Consider the following 18,318-nt stretch of genomic DNA (forward strand, 5'->3'; position numbering starts at 1 on the left):
ATTTGGCCAAAGCCAAGTGTCCAGTCATCTGTGTGTGTGTCTGTCTATAGAATCTGCTCTTTTTCCATTGAGCGTGACACATGTGCTTTGAGGAGAACCGAATAAACCATAAACAACTGCTGCTCGTCCCACGCAAGCCACTCGTGCTGGGGGACTGACTGAGGTCTGGACCTGTCGTGCAGGACTGGAGCTCTCTGCTCACGGAAAGCTCTGTCTCTCATCGGGGCTTCTTCTGCTTAATACTCGTCGGCCATAATTAGATGTGATGTTTCGAGTTCAAAACGACGTAATTAGACACAGGCTTCAAACTTAAAGCGGCTATGAAGGCAGATGTGCACAGGCGAGATGGTTTTGGATGGAGCTAATCGGGATTTTTGCCGTTTCCACAGTCACCCGTGCATAAACACCCGGCTCGGCCGGGAGCTTTAGAAATGACTGGCATTCAACAGGCATCGCGGCGGTGTGCCAACGGAGCCAGGCGATCCTTATCTCCCGTCGCGCGGGAATGTTTGTGCTGAATCCCCCGCGCGTGGAATGACAGCTCAAATGTCTGGTCTCTCTCTCAGCTTTGAATTGCTGCAGTAACGTTTGATTTCCCACATGCATGATTTGGTTGGCTCGCCATTAGAAATGCGAAGGCAAATTCCAGCATATATTTAACCGGCCCTAAAAATAGCAGAGTAGAGATGACATCGGAAATTAAATCAATTGTCATCTATTACTTTGGGTATATTTAACACGTTTTAGGATGTTCTAAGGTTACTTATTAAACGGATAGTTTAAACGGCACTCAACGCCATGCATGCTGTAGGCTATTGTGAATGTAGGCCTAGTTATACAAATGGTAAATAGGCCTACATTAAACATTAGACAGCAATGCAAAAATACAAATTCTGCCTCATTTACTTACTCTCATTCCAAACCTGTATGTCTTCTGATGTGGCACACAGAAGATATTTTGAGGAATGTTTTTGAGGAACCAAAACTGTTTGGTTACCAACATCCTTCAAAATATATTCTTTTGTGTTTTGCAGAAGATAGAAAGTCACACAGGTCTGAAACAATGTGAGAAAATGATAACAGAATTTTGAGTTTTGGGTGAATTAGCCCTATTGAAACTGTAGCCTATAGGCTAATTCTATTCCCCAGCCTCTTTTTTCATTCGCAAAATTAAATATGGCATAAGAAACCGTGCTTTTTGTTTTCTTTGTATTACTTTTGAATGGCTTGAAATATCAAAGTCATAACATCTACACAGTGTTCTTTTCTGTCCGGTCATTATGTTAAAGTGCAGTTAGACATGAGGACATTGGTGGCAATTATAAGAAAAAAAAAAAAAGCATTTAAAATACAATAATAATATTCAACCAAAAAAAAAAAAAAAAAAAAAGAAGGTATATATCATATAATATCATATGACTTCCCCTTTAGTCAATAAAACCAAAATTTCTATGTGGCATGTGCTTGAAAGTTTTGGGTTATTTTTAATGCACATTTTGTAAAATCAATAACAATCTGACAGAAGAGTCAGTATAACAGCCTTTTTTGCATGTGTTTTAGGTTGATGTTAGTAAGTTTTATAGAAGAAAGAGGAAAAGCTGTACCTTTTCCTGAAAGTATTAATGATAGTGACGGCAGTGCATCAGAAATTATGGTCATAGTATGAAAGGAAGAAATTGAAGATTAAGGAGGATAGAAGCAGTGAGGCTGAGGGTAGAGATGAAAAAATATAAGTCATAGATTGTTGTGGAAGTCAGGCATTTTGGTACATAATTCTATGCCAGTTTGGAAGATGTGATCCATACCAAAACCAGTCAGGAAAGATGCCACTGCCTATTGGCCCTCACTACACTGACATGCAAATGCTCCAAAAATGATAACTAAAACAGGTCAAAATCAAGTTATGTTTGGAAAGTGTGGGTACACTGAAAAAGAAGAGTCTTGTTGTTTTTTCATGTGTGCTACAATCATTGATTTGGAATTCCAACAATGAAACAATGTTAAAGATTTGTAATGTTTTTTGAAACACTTTAAGACATGGTTTCACTACTTTCCAGGCAGCGAAGCTGTGTCAAGTTTTTTTTACATTTTCACATGTAAGTTCCAAATGAAATATAGTAACACAAGATGACTTGGAATGTTAATAAAGCTTTTTAATGATTTCTTTAAAACACCTTTTCACTGCTTTGAATGTCTGTTAAGATTCAGACAATTTGTCCAAAATAATTTTAAATATATAGGACAAAGTCAGTTATAAATGGCGGCACCCTAAAAAAGGTCAAAGGTCAGATGTAGGAAACCAATTTTGAGTGATTTTAGCCTTAAACATATGTCAACAATTTTTCTAGCTGTGCATTTCTAGCTAGTGTTTTTAACCAACACAAATATTGAGTCGTGTAATAACTACTTGATAATACAGTTCTGAGATATTTCAACCAGTTATTTTTGCTCTGGAATTTCCTAAAGGACAAGCACACTTCGGCATGCATAATTTATCAAATATTTTTAACATTTGGTTTTGTTCATTCACTTCACATGCAAAGAATTTCGGTGTTTATTCTGTCTTTTAATGACAGATAAGTAGGAAAGTAAATATTGTTTAGGATTATGACATTGCATTTAACTGAGGCTTGTTTATCAGGTGAGTTTATTGATTCAGATGTGATGCCGTGATGATAGGGATCATGACTGAGTGTCTAGGCATGTGCGTGTGTGTGATAATGAGGACATAAAATCTCAGCTTTAATATATGTCAATACCATGCATAAGAAACACTCATTTCATTTGAAGTCTGGGCACTTGAGTTCAAGGACTGGGATCAAAGCATTATTTAGAGCTTAATCAGATGGTCTGTTTTTTGCTACAGTCGTCAGATGTGCCAATGTTCCTGCCAGTGTTAATGATCACAGCTGTATATTAATTGTCAGTGGTATGTTACTCTTTCTGACTTTGTTTCAAGAATTGTCCGACACATTATAAAGCTTTATAAATACTTTTTGTTATAGATTTGATCAGTTTTGTATCAAATTTTTTGGAAAACAATCAAATAAATAATCCATATCAAACAGATGAAAAGAATCAAGCCTTACATGATCCATTACGGTCTTCACTGTATTTCACTAAATTTAAGCTGTCGTTTTTTACTCCACATCAACTTGACAGTCCATCCTAAAGCCAGACAAGATGCAATATTTCCATAAATATAATTTTATGTACACTCCCGGTTCTCCCGCATGTGAGTACGTGTGTCCAGCTGCACACACACAACACAAGGAACATTACCCCGATTTCTGCCACAAAACAGTCCCATGAGCCTGAAACACAGTAGCAGGCCTTGTGAAATCTGTCTCTCCTCACCAAAGACAGAGGCACTTTGCTGAAAGAGAGACAGAATTTCTGAGTAAAAGGAAAAAGGGAGAGCAAATAACAGCTTTGAGAATGTTTGGATTTTAAAACCAGAACATTAGTACAAACCATAATAGCTGGCTCAGAGAGCATCGGGTAACTCCAGAGTCTCTCTCGCACAGGCAGTGATGTAATGCCAAACATTTCTGATGAAGCATTCGGTTGTTGTGCTCTGAGAGATCTATTTATACTTTGTTCATCCACTCCAGAAAGCACTTCATGTTTTGTTAATGGCTTGCCATAACTCATTGCAACCAGTTTGATTCCTAATGGTTTGGCTGCACCACCAGTAATCTTCAGTGTCATTATCACATAGGATAACAAAATACAATGGGTGAGAGGAATTCGAAATAGCTACAGTTGATGGAGTTAATGAATGAAAAGTAATAGTCCAGTAGCTGAATTAATGAAACAAAAAAGTCATGAGCGACAGCTTAACTCTTCTGGTTTGAGGCCTGACTAGCTGTGTTGACACTATAATGGTATTTAATGTCAGTCCACTTTTTGTTGAGTGTGCACTAAAAGTGTTGAAATGTTATAAACAGACATTTTAGGGATGCATCTTGCTATTAGGTAGAACTTTTTGGTCATCCGTCATGGCATTTAAAATGTATTGTCCTTGTATTTTCAAAAGGCAGAGTAGACTGCAAATGACAGAAAATTGACACTGGATAGATTGAGAAGGCACAAAATGTAGTAGTTAATTGTAACTGAAATAATTTTGCCCCCTGGTGGCTACATTTGAACCATTTTCCTCTTCACACACTCTTCCTTAAAACCACCTTTTTGTCTAATTCCCACACAAGCTTTCATTCTCCTGTGGACTGGATAGTATAAATCATTCATTGACAATAATATATCATAGACATTTAGTGTTATCGTTACACTGGATCAATGTTTGAGCTATAATGAATTCATTTGGTCTCACTTAATTTTGATGGTCCCTTTAACACATTCTGTTGACTATAAGCAGCGTTGCACCTACATGTCTACTTACTCTCATTAGAGTGTTAGAGTATTAGTAGACTGGTAGGGTTGGGGTTAGAATAAGTTGACATGTACTTACAAAGTTACTTATAGTCAGTAGAGTGTCTGTTGGAGGAGCATCATGATAAATAGTTAGCAGACATTAAGCAGACAGTCTACTAATACTCTAATGAGAGTTAGTTGACATGAAGTTGCAAAGTTACTTTACAGAATGTTCAAAAGGGACCATCAAAATGAAGTGTTACCATTCATTTTAATCAAGATAAATTTTTCCAGGTGTGTCAAACCTGTCAGCGCCTGTCTTGGTCCCTTTTAAAAAGAAAACGTTCATTCCTTCTGGCATTTCTTTAGACTGAACATTGAACATGCCATTGCCACCTTCAACATTAAATCTTAAAAATGACCTTGGTCAAGGTTTGACTTGAGCTGTAAGCGATCATCACAGCAGAGTGCTTCCTCTGCCTATGGGAAGACAGTTTATTGTCTATGGTGGTGGCTGGTGTGAGACTTTGAAGGGCGAGAATCAGATGGGATACAGGAAGCCATGCTCCATTTCAAACATTTTTGGGAAACATTAATGCCTATGAATTATGAGATGAAAAGCCATAAATGTCAAGGCCTGTCTTTGCTTTGGGCTAGTGGAGTAGATGAGTGGCTGTTCAGGCCGATCGGAAAGCGCTCTGCTGGACTTTGGTTCCCATTCTGTGTCAGATTTGGATGAGCCCCAAAGTGACAGGCCAGAACCACTTACCATGACCGTGTTTGGTCCCACGCATTTCCCATGCTCTCTCACACCAAACAGTGAGGTTTACCACAACTCACTCTCTCTCCTCTCCAACTTCCTCCACCGGTCCATGTGCTTGCTTTGTGCCACTGCACAAAACCCCCATTCTCAAGCTCAAGGTTTTTACACATCATTATCAAATGAGGACACTGTGTCTTAGGGTCCTCTTTTTTGCTTGTCCATTTGTCTTTTGTCATCTTTTTGCTTCCTGTCTTTTTTCCAGTCTCTTCCGTACAATGGTTTTGTGCCGAATCCTAAGCGGAGAGTATGTGCATATACTGCTCTCTACCCTGTTGTCCCCTAATTATGCCTATTGTCCGTGAACTGTGTTTTCACATATAATGCCATGATCTCACATACAGAGCAGAGAAGAACTGATTAGCGCCTGCTCCTCACACACAATGACCTCTCTGTCAGTTTGGTCATGACCTCTGACCTTCTTAATTGCAGCATCACAGAATCATGGATAAGAACTCAATCAGCCAGAAAACCACACACCGCAGAGACCTCCCAAGAGTATAGCAAATACTGCGCTAGAAGCCAATGGCAAACTGAGTTTTTCTTAACAGATTCATTATCAATTTTGCTTATAATCGTCATTAACGTTTTGTATGTTTAAACAGGTTTTTTTGCAACACAATCAGTGAAATATATCAAAAACAAGTTTTAAAAATTAATCCTAGAAATCCTACTGAATTATATTTAATATGCCTCTACAACATGATCAATACTTTGCTGAAAACTGTTGTACAGAATCTACTACATAGTTTATACATTTTAGCAAGTAAAATGGCCTTTTAGCATAATTGTAAAAACGTGGTATAACACGTGTGTTTTTTATGTGAAATATTTACTGCTTTTTATAAAGTAAACGTACGAATAACTTTAATATTGTAAGTAATATTTCAGGATGAACACTTAAGCCCCTTTCACACAGAGATTCCGGAAAATACACGGATAAAGTGACCCGGGATTTGACCCGGGTTCGTTTGATTTTGGTTCATTCACACTGCCAGTGATTTCGCGGAATCAGAGCGTGCGTTCACACACAACCCGTAAAAATGCCGTAAAGACACGTGACATCGAGGTGACTTGTAATCTCAGCAGCGTCTTAAGTTTGCTTATGAGCTGCGATCTCTCTCTCGAGAAACCACGCTTGTGCATTTTTTCTCTGATTCGATCATAAACTTGCGCATTACGTACCGTTTCACAGCTGGCGAACGATCCCGGCTTCAGCGTCATCACTACGACACGGCATTATTACGGCTTTTGTTCACAAAGCGCGCGTTCCGGGACTGAACACGGCAATGTTACTAGGTCTCGACCCGGCATCGATCCCGGCATAAATCCCGGGTCGAGTTTGCGTTCACACAGAAGGCGCTCTGGCAATTTGCCGGCAATTTCCCGGGTTCAAAGCGCTGTGTGAAAGGGGCTTTACTGTACTAAAGTAACTTAGCTTTACTTGATTATCCAATTGTACGTGCAGGAAAGGCTCCATGTCTTTTATTTTGAAATGGTCACTTCTGGTTTATTGACACGTCACTTGGGCATAGGTGCGTATTTACCTGTTAATTTTCATGTGCATGGCATGAAGGAATGGGTGTGAGTAGTTGGGACGCTTACTTTCAGTTGACCGTTTCGATTTATTTCATTTCATTTATGATTATTTTTCGTTTTCTACTTTACCGTCTTCATTCAACATGTTGCTTTTCTTTTCAATATAAATAAAACCTCCTGTGTTTGTGAAACACATCATGGATTCATTCCCACTACTTAGCCTCTCAGCGGACACTGGCTGTCTCTAAAATAATTATTTAGAAAAAGCATGTTAAAATGCTGTATCAAATATGACACAACAGGCTTTTGAAGAACGTTTATCATTGTATTGCATTGCATTAAATGTTCACCCCTATAATGAAAACAGCAATTTCACCAAATTGCATGTTTCTCCTCAGTTTAGGCCTCTGAATAAAACGGAGGTGTTTTTTCTCTGAGGCATATTCTCACATCATACTATGTGAGCCATAAAAACCTGATGTATCAAATATGATACTCCAAAAAAAAAAAAAAAAAAAAAACTTGTCTGAAGGTTCAATAGACTTCCATTTGAAATAAATATAAATAAATCAGTATTATATATTTTAAAATAGGTAAAAATAAATGTTTAATTGAATGTGAAAAAATTTGACGTATCGTTCATGTCTGTAGCATAAACATATATTAGCTGGGGTTAGAGCTTTGTTCAATTATTGCATTAGAAAAAATCTAATTTCCACCGCAGGAACTTTCCCCAGGAACTAGGAACTTTGGGGTGGTACTCCGTATGTTTCGACCGCAGGGACTAGGGTCTAAATGAAGTTCAGGGTAAAAATTTCCCCCTCAGAAAGTCCCTGCTCGTGAGGTAGTACTTTTTCAAAGTTCAGGAACTTTCGGGGGTGGGACTTCGGCACTGAACATGCTGATTAGTTACGTTCATGCAGCATTTTGATTGGTTGACACCACGCAGCATTTTATATCAACCACCATTTTCGGAGGACGAAATCCAGTAGGAATCGCGCAGTCCTACGTCCCAGACTAATTTGCCTAATCTTCACGGTACTTTAGACCACGATGGAAACACAGACAGCAACAGGTCTGGGGTAAAAAAGTTCCTGGGACAAATTGTTCCGGGTAATTTTGATGGAAACGCGGCTTTAGATGACTTTGAATGTAAATGAATGGACAGTTTTCTCGAAGTGCTCTACTTATTGCCATCTCTACTGTACTTTATCTCTGTGCACATTTAGTGATGTAAATCATACAAGTTTGGCTGTGTAATTTTCATTATTTGAGTGTGTATGACCTAGTTAGCGCATGAACAACTGGCCACTCTGAGGCCAGTACGGGATCAGCGCTGTCAGGCTGGCATTTCACTCACTTGGCTGTGGAGAATGTTGTGTATGGCGGAAAGGTGAGGATCCAACACCCTTCAGCCTGCAGCAATCAATCCTTGTCCCTGCTGGGCATATTTCACATAGCCGAGCCTGGTTCTCCGCTTGCTGCAGTGAAGTCTGCACTCTGCCTCTGGAAGCGAAATGGCCCTTAAGTAGGTGTACGTGTTCAGTGGCCACTCAGAAATGAGGCATGTATGTGCAAAAACGCAAGCCTCTCCTCCAAACACTGGGGTGGCGCGCAGCTCAGGCCAGAGGAATGCGTTGTCCATCTGTCGACAGGAGAGATTTTACACCCTGGCAGAAGCAGAGGATTTCATAACTTGGATGATTTGGAGGACACCTTTTGCCATGGGCCCAGCGCTCTGTTCCTTTCTGCCCTGGAACATAAAGATCACTATGAAACAAAAACACACGTGAGGTGCAGTGGTTCTCAATATTTTTCAGGTGGTGAACCACTTAACAGTAAAACAAAAATTACAGACCACCTAATGCCTCAAATCAGGGGGGAAACCACCAACTACATTGCCCAAAACAACTATTTTTACATAGTATTCAAATTAACCTTCATTCTCCAAACCGCTCGTCCAATGTAGGGTCATAGGGAAGCGGGATGGCCAGTCTATCACAGTAGTTTGTACCTTATATCTTGAAATAGCCTTTACAAGACTTTTACCATTTTTACCAGAGTATAGTAATACACCTAAACTGTTTGCTAACCAAGTTGGACTGAGCTTATATAGCTTTATATAGGCTATCGTTTTTTTTTTTTGCCTGAGGATGCCCTGGGACATTATTATCACTTAACACTGTATTTTTTAGCAGCGCTTACACTTTTTTTTTAGTAGCGCTTACTCAGCAGTGTTCATATTATTTATTCATATTGTGCATTCATCTAACTGCACTTACTTTTTATGTTGTACATCTTTTTAACTTGTGTGAGTATACGTATGTGTATATGTGTATATATGGTTATATGCATATGCATGGTTATATTTAGTCACATTTTTTGCACTACTTGAAATGATTACTACATTATTCTGCATCCTGGTTGGATGTTAACTGCATTTCACTGGCTTTGTTATTCATACTTTGTTCAGTGACAATAAATTTAATTGGATATAGAATTAAGTATTAAACAGTAACTTTGAGTAACGTTAATGAAGTGTGTAAACCCAAATACTTTACCACAAATTAAAATGTTAACAGCTAATTGTTTCAAGTTAATTAATTATGAATCTATTTTTTATTTTTATTTATTTTTTACATTTCAGTCTATTTTTGAATAGGTCAATTAGTTCATGGACCACTTGGAGTCCTTCCAGTTTTTTGTTTTGTTGTTGTTGTTTTTTTGTCCATGCATTTTGTTCATAAAAAAAGTATCTCTGTATTTATTTTTATTTGAAAGGTTAATTATGGGATTTATAGTGATATGAGGAAGAGAATACGATGGCAAATTGAGCAAATGATCTGCGGACTTGACTTGAGTGACACATTTAGAAATGTGAACGTGTGATTTCTGCCACAGAGTTTTAAATAAACACTTTTTACCTACAATAATCATGCTTAATTGTCAAAGATTCAAACATTTGATTTGGAAGATGTATTTAAAAATCCACGTGGTCCAATCTGACAGGGCACGTGCCTCTGATGCCCTATCGCTCTCACAATCTGAGCACTGGAGAAAGTGTTAAACACACTTTCTTCACTGATTAAGAACACTGTGGTTGCATGTGAAACCTCAGGACACTCAAAAGTCTGTTTGGTGTTTTCTGGCTTTCGACGTACAGGCATTACATTGGGTCTCCTCCTCTTACTCCTCCTCCACAGAAGCCAAGAGTTGATGAATGCTGTGCTCTATGTGGGGCCGTTGAATGTGGCCTAGGCCTGGCCTGCACCACCTGAGTGATGATTCTGTCTTCGACAGAACGTCTCCAGCATGCCTGACCTGCTGGGAACACAGACGCACTCTGTGCTGCCCCTTCTGTTGCAGTGGCAATTAGAAAGTTCGGCACAGGGAGCACAAGCCCTGCTCTCATGCTGTCAGGCTGCATTAGGGAGAAGTGCTGGATCCAGGGACACTAGCTCCCCTGTGGATCCCTGCGAGGTCAACACTTTACTGTACAGGACGTGCTACCCCAAAACTGCCCGGTGACTCCACAGCACTCACCTCACACAACGCTTACTGTCAGCCTCAGCGTTTATTATTAGCCAAACGAATTTAGCATGCTTAATACTGGTTGTTTTTGGCACAATCTGTCACCGCACATCATCACAATCTGTTCTCTCGCTTTAAAAAAAAATGTATGTCTAAAATTCTTGTCTATCTATCTATCTATCTATCTATCTATCTATCTATCTATCTATCTATCTATCTATCTATCTATCTATCTATCTATCTGTCTGTCTGTCTGTCTGTCTGTCTGATAGCTTTTAGTGCAAGTTCTACTATGAAGACTCTAATGTCATGTCATTCATTCATACTAATAGGTCTGGCCAATCCCTGCTTGACACTTGGGAGTATATAAGCACTGAACTCTCTATTTTACGTTCGCAGTTGATGACGCTGACATTCTGTTTTGGAAACCAGGGCAGAGCTGACAGTTCAGGGACCCAGGGAAGAGTTGGCAGAGACCATTGTGGAGCCGGCGTAGCAGGAAATCTCCAAGGTGGAGCAGGCAGAGTTGAGGACCACCACGGTGGAGCAAACCACCGCCATGGGGGCACAGGCGGAGCAGAAGACCCTCAAGGTGGAGATGAAGACCACCACAGCAGAGCAGATGGGACTGAAGATCCCCTTGGCAGAGCAGAAGACCACCACAGCAAGGCAGACGGGACTGAAGACCAACACTGTGGAGAAGAATACCACAGCGGTTCTGAAGACCACGTTGGAGCCTGGAACTATGATGGTACTGTCGGTGCTGGATACCACAGCAACACTGAAACAGAGCACATAGAGGTTATTGACAGCCTCAATGGCTGAAACAGGGAACTCAGAGAGTTTCAAATGGTTTCTGTGACAGTGACAGGAAGCTCAGAGTTCATAATCGACCTCTGTGGTTGTAACAGAGACAACAGGGAAAAAAAGAAGTTCATAACCAGCATCCGTGATCGTGACTGGACAGCAGGGCCGTAGCTAGGGTATTCTGGGCCCCCTGAAAAACACTGATGTTCGCCCCCACTGCCCTCCACTCATATCATATACGGTATAAGATATGGGCATGGAGGTCCTTATTTTGTGCCATGTAACCTCATAGAGATTTCTTACAAAATAACAAAACAGATAAAAAAAATCAACAACAAAAAATGTGTAACGTCTTAGGTCCGAGGAAGAAGCAAAAAAGTATTTTTTTAAGCAAAACAAACTCAGGTCATTCACAGGAAAGAAGGCAACGTAACAGCGTGTAACATGCGACAATACCAGACAATGAACTGAAGGAAATGAGGAACTTAAATACACAATGATGATAACTCAAAGATTGACAGGTGTGATTGTTAACTTAGTGTGCGGGAACAAAGGAACACAGGAAATAAGTAACTGAAAGTACAATATAAAAAGAAAACAAACAAAAAAATAAAGCTGCAAGCAGCATTTATCGGGGTTCAAGCATTTAAGGCCTTTAAGCACATAAGGCAATTTACTAAGGAAACATAATGGTTTTTAAAACTTTTTGACAGTTATAGCGCCACCTATTGTCCGATCTCCATAAAATTCCGCATGCTTGTTTAGAATGTTATGTTCATGCTCATCAATTTTCGTGAGTTTTCATTTAGGATTTATAGGCTTTTGAGTGTATTTTTCCACGACCATTCTCTAAATGACCCTGTTATAGCCATCCAAATGCAAAAGTTTTTGGGGGATAATTATTGATCTAGAGAGTCCAGAGAATTGTACTGCACTGGTTTGGTTCCGATCGGGTGAATAACCTACAGGATTAGTTTGCAAAAGTAGGTTTTTAACATAATCACAAATATTTAATGAACGATTTGATTGACAGCAGTGGTTCTTGAGGCAAAGTGGTTCACTATGAGGAGATCTATCAAATGATATGCAGCACGTAATTACAGAGCCATAAAACTTGTTAGCGCCAACTAGTGGTCGATTTCTTTCAAAAATCGTACAAACCTCTAGGGCCATGAGTCGAACATGCCCACCGAGTTTCGTTCTGATCGGCCTCCGTTAACCTTGTCTAATAGGTGCTCAAACTTCATTGGAAGCCATGTTTTTCGAGATACGCCAATGTCCTCATAGACATACATGGCACCTTGAACCAAGACACTGCATGCCAATTTTTGAGTCAATCGCACTAACGGTCGGGTTTTTATAGCCGTTTTCATGTTTTTTCCTGTAAAGAAATTCGGAAAAAAGTCAGAATTGCAATGAAGTTAGTGAGGGAGGGAGGGTGGGAGCTTTGGAGGTGGATGAGAAGTAGGCAAAGGATTGGTGAGAAGAGCAGGTGAAGGGCTGGTAAGAGTAGGCGGAAGAGACCAAGGAGGAGAAGACGAAGGTAGCAGTCCTGGAGGAGATGATGGGAGGAGTGGCCAAGTGATGCTGACCCAGACCACAGCCAAGACAATAGCCCACGGTGGAGTCCATGAAGGGATCTATCTATTTATCTGTTTTTCTGTCTGTCTGTCTGTCATCTATCTATCTAACTCTCTGTCTAACTCTCTGTCTATCTATCTATCTATCTATCTGTTTGTCTGTCATCTATCTATCTATCTAACTATCTCTATCTATCTATCTATCTATCTATCTATCTATCTATCTATCTATCTATCTATCTATCTATCTATCTATCTATCTATCTATCTATCTATCTATCTATCTGTTTGTCTGTCATCTATCTATCTATCTAACTATCTCTATCTATCTATCTATCTATCTATCTATCTATCTATCTATCTATCTATCTGTCTGTCTGTCTGTCTGTCTATCTATCTATCTATCTATCTATCTATATATATATATATATATATATATATATATAGGTCTGTTTTTAATAAATATATAGTATTTATGATATTTACTTGTTTATATATTTATGTTTATATATGAGCCTTTTTTATCTGATGGTGATAAAAAAAAAATATATATTTCTAATAATAATAAATGATAAAAATTCCTTCCTTCATTCTCTGAAAACAAAACACATTTTGTGAGCAGGAGATGCACCCAAACAATGGAATTCATCTGAACAGATTAAACAGGTTAAAGCTAAAGTATTCCTTGATACATTAACATTTATTTTTTAAATTTTCCCTTTTCAAGAATGAGTTTATAATGATTTTACCATGAAGGCTACACAACCCAACAAAGTCAAGCCTTGATGTTATGCACACAGTCCAGTATAATTTTTCACAAAGAGCGTAAATGAGCAACTCATGAACACCCATGTGACTGAGGCAAGTCTGGCGTCACCCACAGCACTAGAACTCTGGACAGGAACTCAAATAAAAGTGCCAAGGACTTGACGTCCACACACACAGAGTGGGTTGTGGTTAACAATGCCCTGTGTGGCACTGCAGGGCAGTTAGGGACCCAAAACAGAGACGTGCTCAAAGTCCGGTGTTCTCTCCAAGCCTTCTTTTGTCTCCTTATGAATAATCTATAGTCAAATGTGGTAATCAGACCTTCTAGACAAGCCTAGTTACAATGCTCATCATTTACCCCCATTAGCAATGCCGTTACCTCATTTCTTGGTTTACTCAAATTGCATGGAAACAAGTAAAGCATGGTAAATGGCCTGCCTGCAGTCTGGACTAGGTCTACAGCAGTACATTATGACGGGGGCAATTACTGTTGGATAGGTGGACTTTGCCATTGTACGCCTCATGCGTGGTCTGTGTGGCATTGGGGACCGCAAACAGAAGATGATGAGGTCATTATTGTGCAAACCCACATTTATTGGATATGACATAAACGGCAACACAATCCTCTACATTCACACACAGTTGCTCCAGCTTGTGCAGACGATGGCACAAAACCACACACACACAGACACACATACAATCAATCAGTCTGCACAAGAGTGGTTTACTGCATGGTTTACTGGCAATTCATAAAACTTACACTGTGCCATGGACTGTGCCAGCTCATTTTTCCAACTGTCTTCATACTGGCTTGTATAACAGAACACACACTAAAATGATTATAGTGTGGTTTTAGTATCACTATTGAGATAAACAAACAACGGGACTAAAATATACTTGTTTCTGGTTGCATGTCCATGTGAAAAAGAAGTACACTTTAGCATATTTTGTGTACTAATTATGGAAATAATATGCAATTAAATTAATTGTACTTTAGTTTTAAATTTATAGTAATTGCAATTAGCTGAACTTGCAATTAGCTATAGTGCTTTTTGACCAACTGAAGAACATCTTTAATGAAAAAACATTGATGGTAAACTAAAATATATTTATTTGTAATTTCTTTCTCAACATGTTACGTCATGTATTTAATCAATTGCACATTTGTATTGATGAGTTTGCAATTTAGTACATTTAAAATATTTACTTAAATGTAATATCCTATCTGTCAGGGTCCTGCCCTGGCACTCTTGTCTGTTTTGTCACTAGCTGTTTAATGTTTCCTTGTTTGTCTTGCTCTGCTCTCTTTATATTGTGCTCTTTTCCTTCATGTCTTTGCTGGTTTGTTTTGTGTTCCTGTTCGCTTGCCTGTGTCTGTAGTTTATCTATGCTCTTGTTAGTTGTGTGTTTAGTGTATCCTTTTTGCTATTTTGTGTTGTTGTTTTTTTCCTGTAGTCTTGTTCAAGTTAGTTATTCCCCCCTGCCCCTGTGCATCCCAGTCACTGTGCATCCCAGTTTATGGCAGTCACTGCAGAAGTTCCCAAGCCCACTCCAGTCCTTCCAGAGCCCGTCAAGCCCGCTCCAGTCATTACTGAGACTGCCAGGTTAGCAGCAGTCACTGCAGTTTAATGTAGTCACTTCAGCTGCAGTCACCTTAGGAGCGGCCGATTACGCATTGTTTGGAGGCCTCAAGTCCAGTGGTCCAGTAGGATTTGAATCAGGAGGTCCTAAGTTATATGGTCCTGCTCACATCTTTAAAGAATGTGTTGAAAATTATACTTTAAAGTAAAACTCAATTTGACATTATTTTTCACATATTTTACATACTAAACTTACATTGTTTGAAATATTTATTTTTAAAGAAAATCTATGTTCCTAATTCTAAGTATGTGAATTTGTATAGCCCACTGATAATGTAGGAATTTGCATCAAATCTACTTTACTCTTTGACGGAATTTCCGGCTATCCGTTTTCACTGTTATATGGTAGGGGGCGCTATAACGCTATAACAAAATACAGGAAAAGAAGTAGTAGAAACAAGTGATAGAAGAATGCTTATGCACAGCACATGTACAATAACGTGATCATCAAACATTAAACAGCATATAAGCTCAAATCTGCATAATGTTACCGAATGATATGTCGATCCAGGAAGAGGTATAGGACTGGGAAACGTTGGGGAGTTGATGGACTTTCAAATGCGATTTCAGTTTTTGTTCAAAATCTAGCTTTTTTTTATAAACATTACCCAGATTCAAGTGTTGATAAAAGAAGAATGCATGAAGCTATATCATTTTTATTTTATTTTTTTATTATTATTATTATTATTATTATTATTATTTTTAAATGCAGACTATTGCACTCTGGTAGCTATGAAAGAGTTTAAGTACAGCTAAAAGTATTTCAAGTATAAAATACCTAATAGGAACATAGCAGTAGGCTATACATAAAGTGCAAAAATAGTATATAAATTGCTAATTATAAGTATTATGTTAAGTTCACTTAGAGAAAACTTACAAGTAGGCCTATACTTGCAGTATAAAAATACTAAACTTGTGGTTTACTGAGAGTATGCTTCAAAGTGTACTTTCATAAACTAAAAAATGTGTTAAAAAATGTATGTGTTTAACTATCAGTATACCTATAAGCTCACTTGTAGTATAGTTTCAGTACAAAATGTAGTTGTGAACTAGTTGTGTACTCAAAGTTTACTGTTACACTTTAAGTATACTTAAGTATAGGCTACTTTTATACACTAAAAGTGGGACAATTTAGTCCCAAGTAGTATTGAAGTACACTTACACGTATACTACTACAAGTACATTGATATTAGTATACTTACTATAAAGTATAGGCTACTTAAAAATACTTAAAATGTACATAAGGATGCTTAATAAAATATACTTTTTGGGCACTTCTTTCTCACAAGTGTAAATTGAGGGGGGGAAACATTTATTTTATAGTGGATATTAATCAACACAACTTGTGTGAAAACAATGGACAGCAAAAGATAATTAGCAAGATTATTTTAGAAAAATTAAAGAAATGCAATCCCCCCCAAAAAAAGCATACAGCTTGGAGGATACAGCTTGGAGCTACACTACAGACATATCTTTTTTTTTTATTATTAAATTAATCTCCATCATAATTTGAGCAGTCAGTGAGCTCACTTTGCACAACCTTTGCAGCAAATCATATCCCTGAGTACATTTACTTAGTACAAATCAATTCCATACCCTTGGATAAAACAGTTTATTGCACTGTTGATATATCACAGAATTGGTCTTTTGGTGCTTTTATTTGACAACTATTTCCATTTTTTAGACCTAGTTACCACAGCAAATATTTAAAAATGACTAAATGTTGATTCAAATGATCAGTTTCTTTCATAGGTGTTTTTTGTTGTTGTTTTTTTATCATAAAGATTGTCCAATTCTACACTGACTTTGAAAATTTAGGGAAAACAAATTTACCAATCCCACAATGTAATAACATTTTGTACCACTAGAGGATGCTGTCTTACTTGAAATCGTAAAAGTACAAGGCAGCGTGCTATTGGGAATTCAGTAGAATAATGTAAGCAAATTAAAGCAATCTAAGCATTTTGAGCTGCGGATTCATTATGAAATGACAGTTCATTGTGTGTTTGGACAAAATTGTGTTTCATAGATTATACGGTGCCTTTTGTACCAACTATCTCTTACATTACCTAAAATAATCTCCGTCAGGAAAGCAGTGTATTTTTGTGCAGCTGAATCGTTCGAGTTTGAAGTTTTAATGATAATAGCCTGCAGCCTTCATGACTCTGCATGTCTATTGAGTAGCCTATGTGCTTTCCTGCTTATATTCTGCTTAGAAAAATTTGCAACAGGGGCAATTTAACTTCAGCACACATCGTTTAATTTCGCCATTGCCCAAGACCTGCAAGAGCTCTCTCTTTTTCTTTTTCTTTTTCTTTTTCTTCTTCTTCTTTTTTTTTTTTTTACAGTTACGAAGGTTAACATCCCCTGAGATTATCTCTAAACGAGTGTGTCAGAGAGAGACAATGAAAATGAGCTGCATATATTAGAAATGCAATATTGAACATCATTATCACAATACAGAGTGAAATAGCCTTTTGTGTTGCAGTTTTAACAGAGCGATTCAAAGATGACTCATTGTTTCATATCGTAGCCTGATCATGAATTTACACACAAACAAATATAACGAGGGAAAACGACAAAAACATTTATTTTGCATCTGTGAGCCTCTTTTAAACCATTTTTTTTTTTTTTAAAGCTGTAATGTTATGATTTAATATTTATATATTATATAATATATAATATTAATACATATTTAACATTAATATACACTGCCCGGCCAGATAGAATAAAATAAAAAGTCAGTTTGGATTTAAATAGGCAAATGCTTAAGAGTCTATGATTGGATCATTATTACAGTGATTATTATGTTTCTAGCATGTTATATGTTTAGCAACAGTTCTTCTAACCCTAATTGATGGAGTGTGTAGCTTTTCATTTTTAAAACAACCATTTAGGAAGACACATCATGGCCATATTCCAGGATGACAATGTCAAGATTCATCAGGCTCAAATTGTGAAACAATGGTTGGGAGGAGCATGAAGAATCATTTTCACACATGAAGTGACACCTAGTCCAGACCTTAAATTCAGTGAAAGTCTTTGGGATGTGCTGGAGGAGACTTTACACAGAATTTGCTGGACTCTTGCATTGTCAATACAAGATCTTGACCAAATACTGAAGCACCTCTTGATGGAAATAAATGTTGATGTTATTTCTGAGAGTCGAGCACTCTGTACATTAGCAGCTACTTGTACGGGAGTATTTCTCAGCTGTGTGTAAGGTGAACAGGAATAATGTCAGTGACAGTGACAGATG

This window comes from Leuciscus leuciscus (genome assembly GCF_965113295.1).
Source record: "Leuciscus leuciscus genome assembly, chromosome: 8".
In the NCBI taxonomy this organism is placed as follows: domain Eukaryota; kingdom Metazoa; phylum Chordata; class Actinopteri; order Cypriniformes; family Leuciscidae; genus Leuciscus; species Leuciscus leuciscus.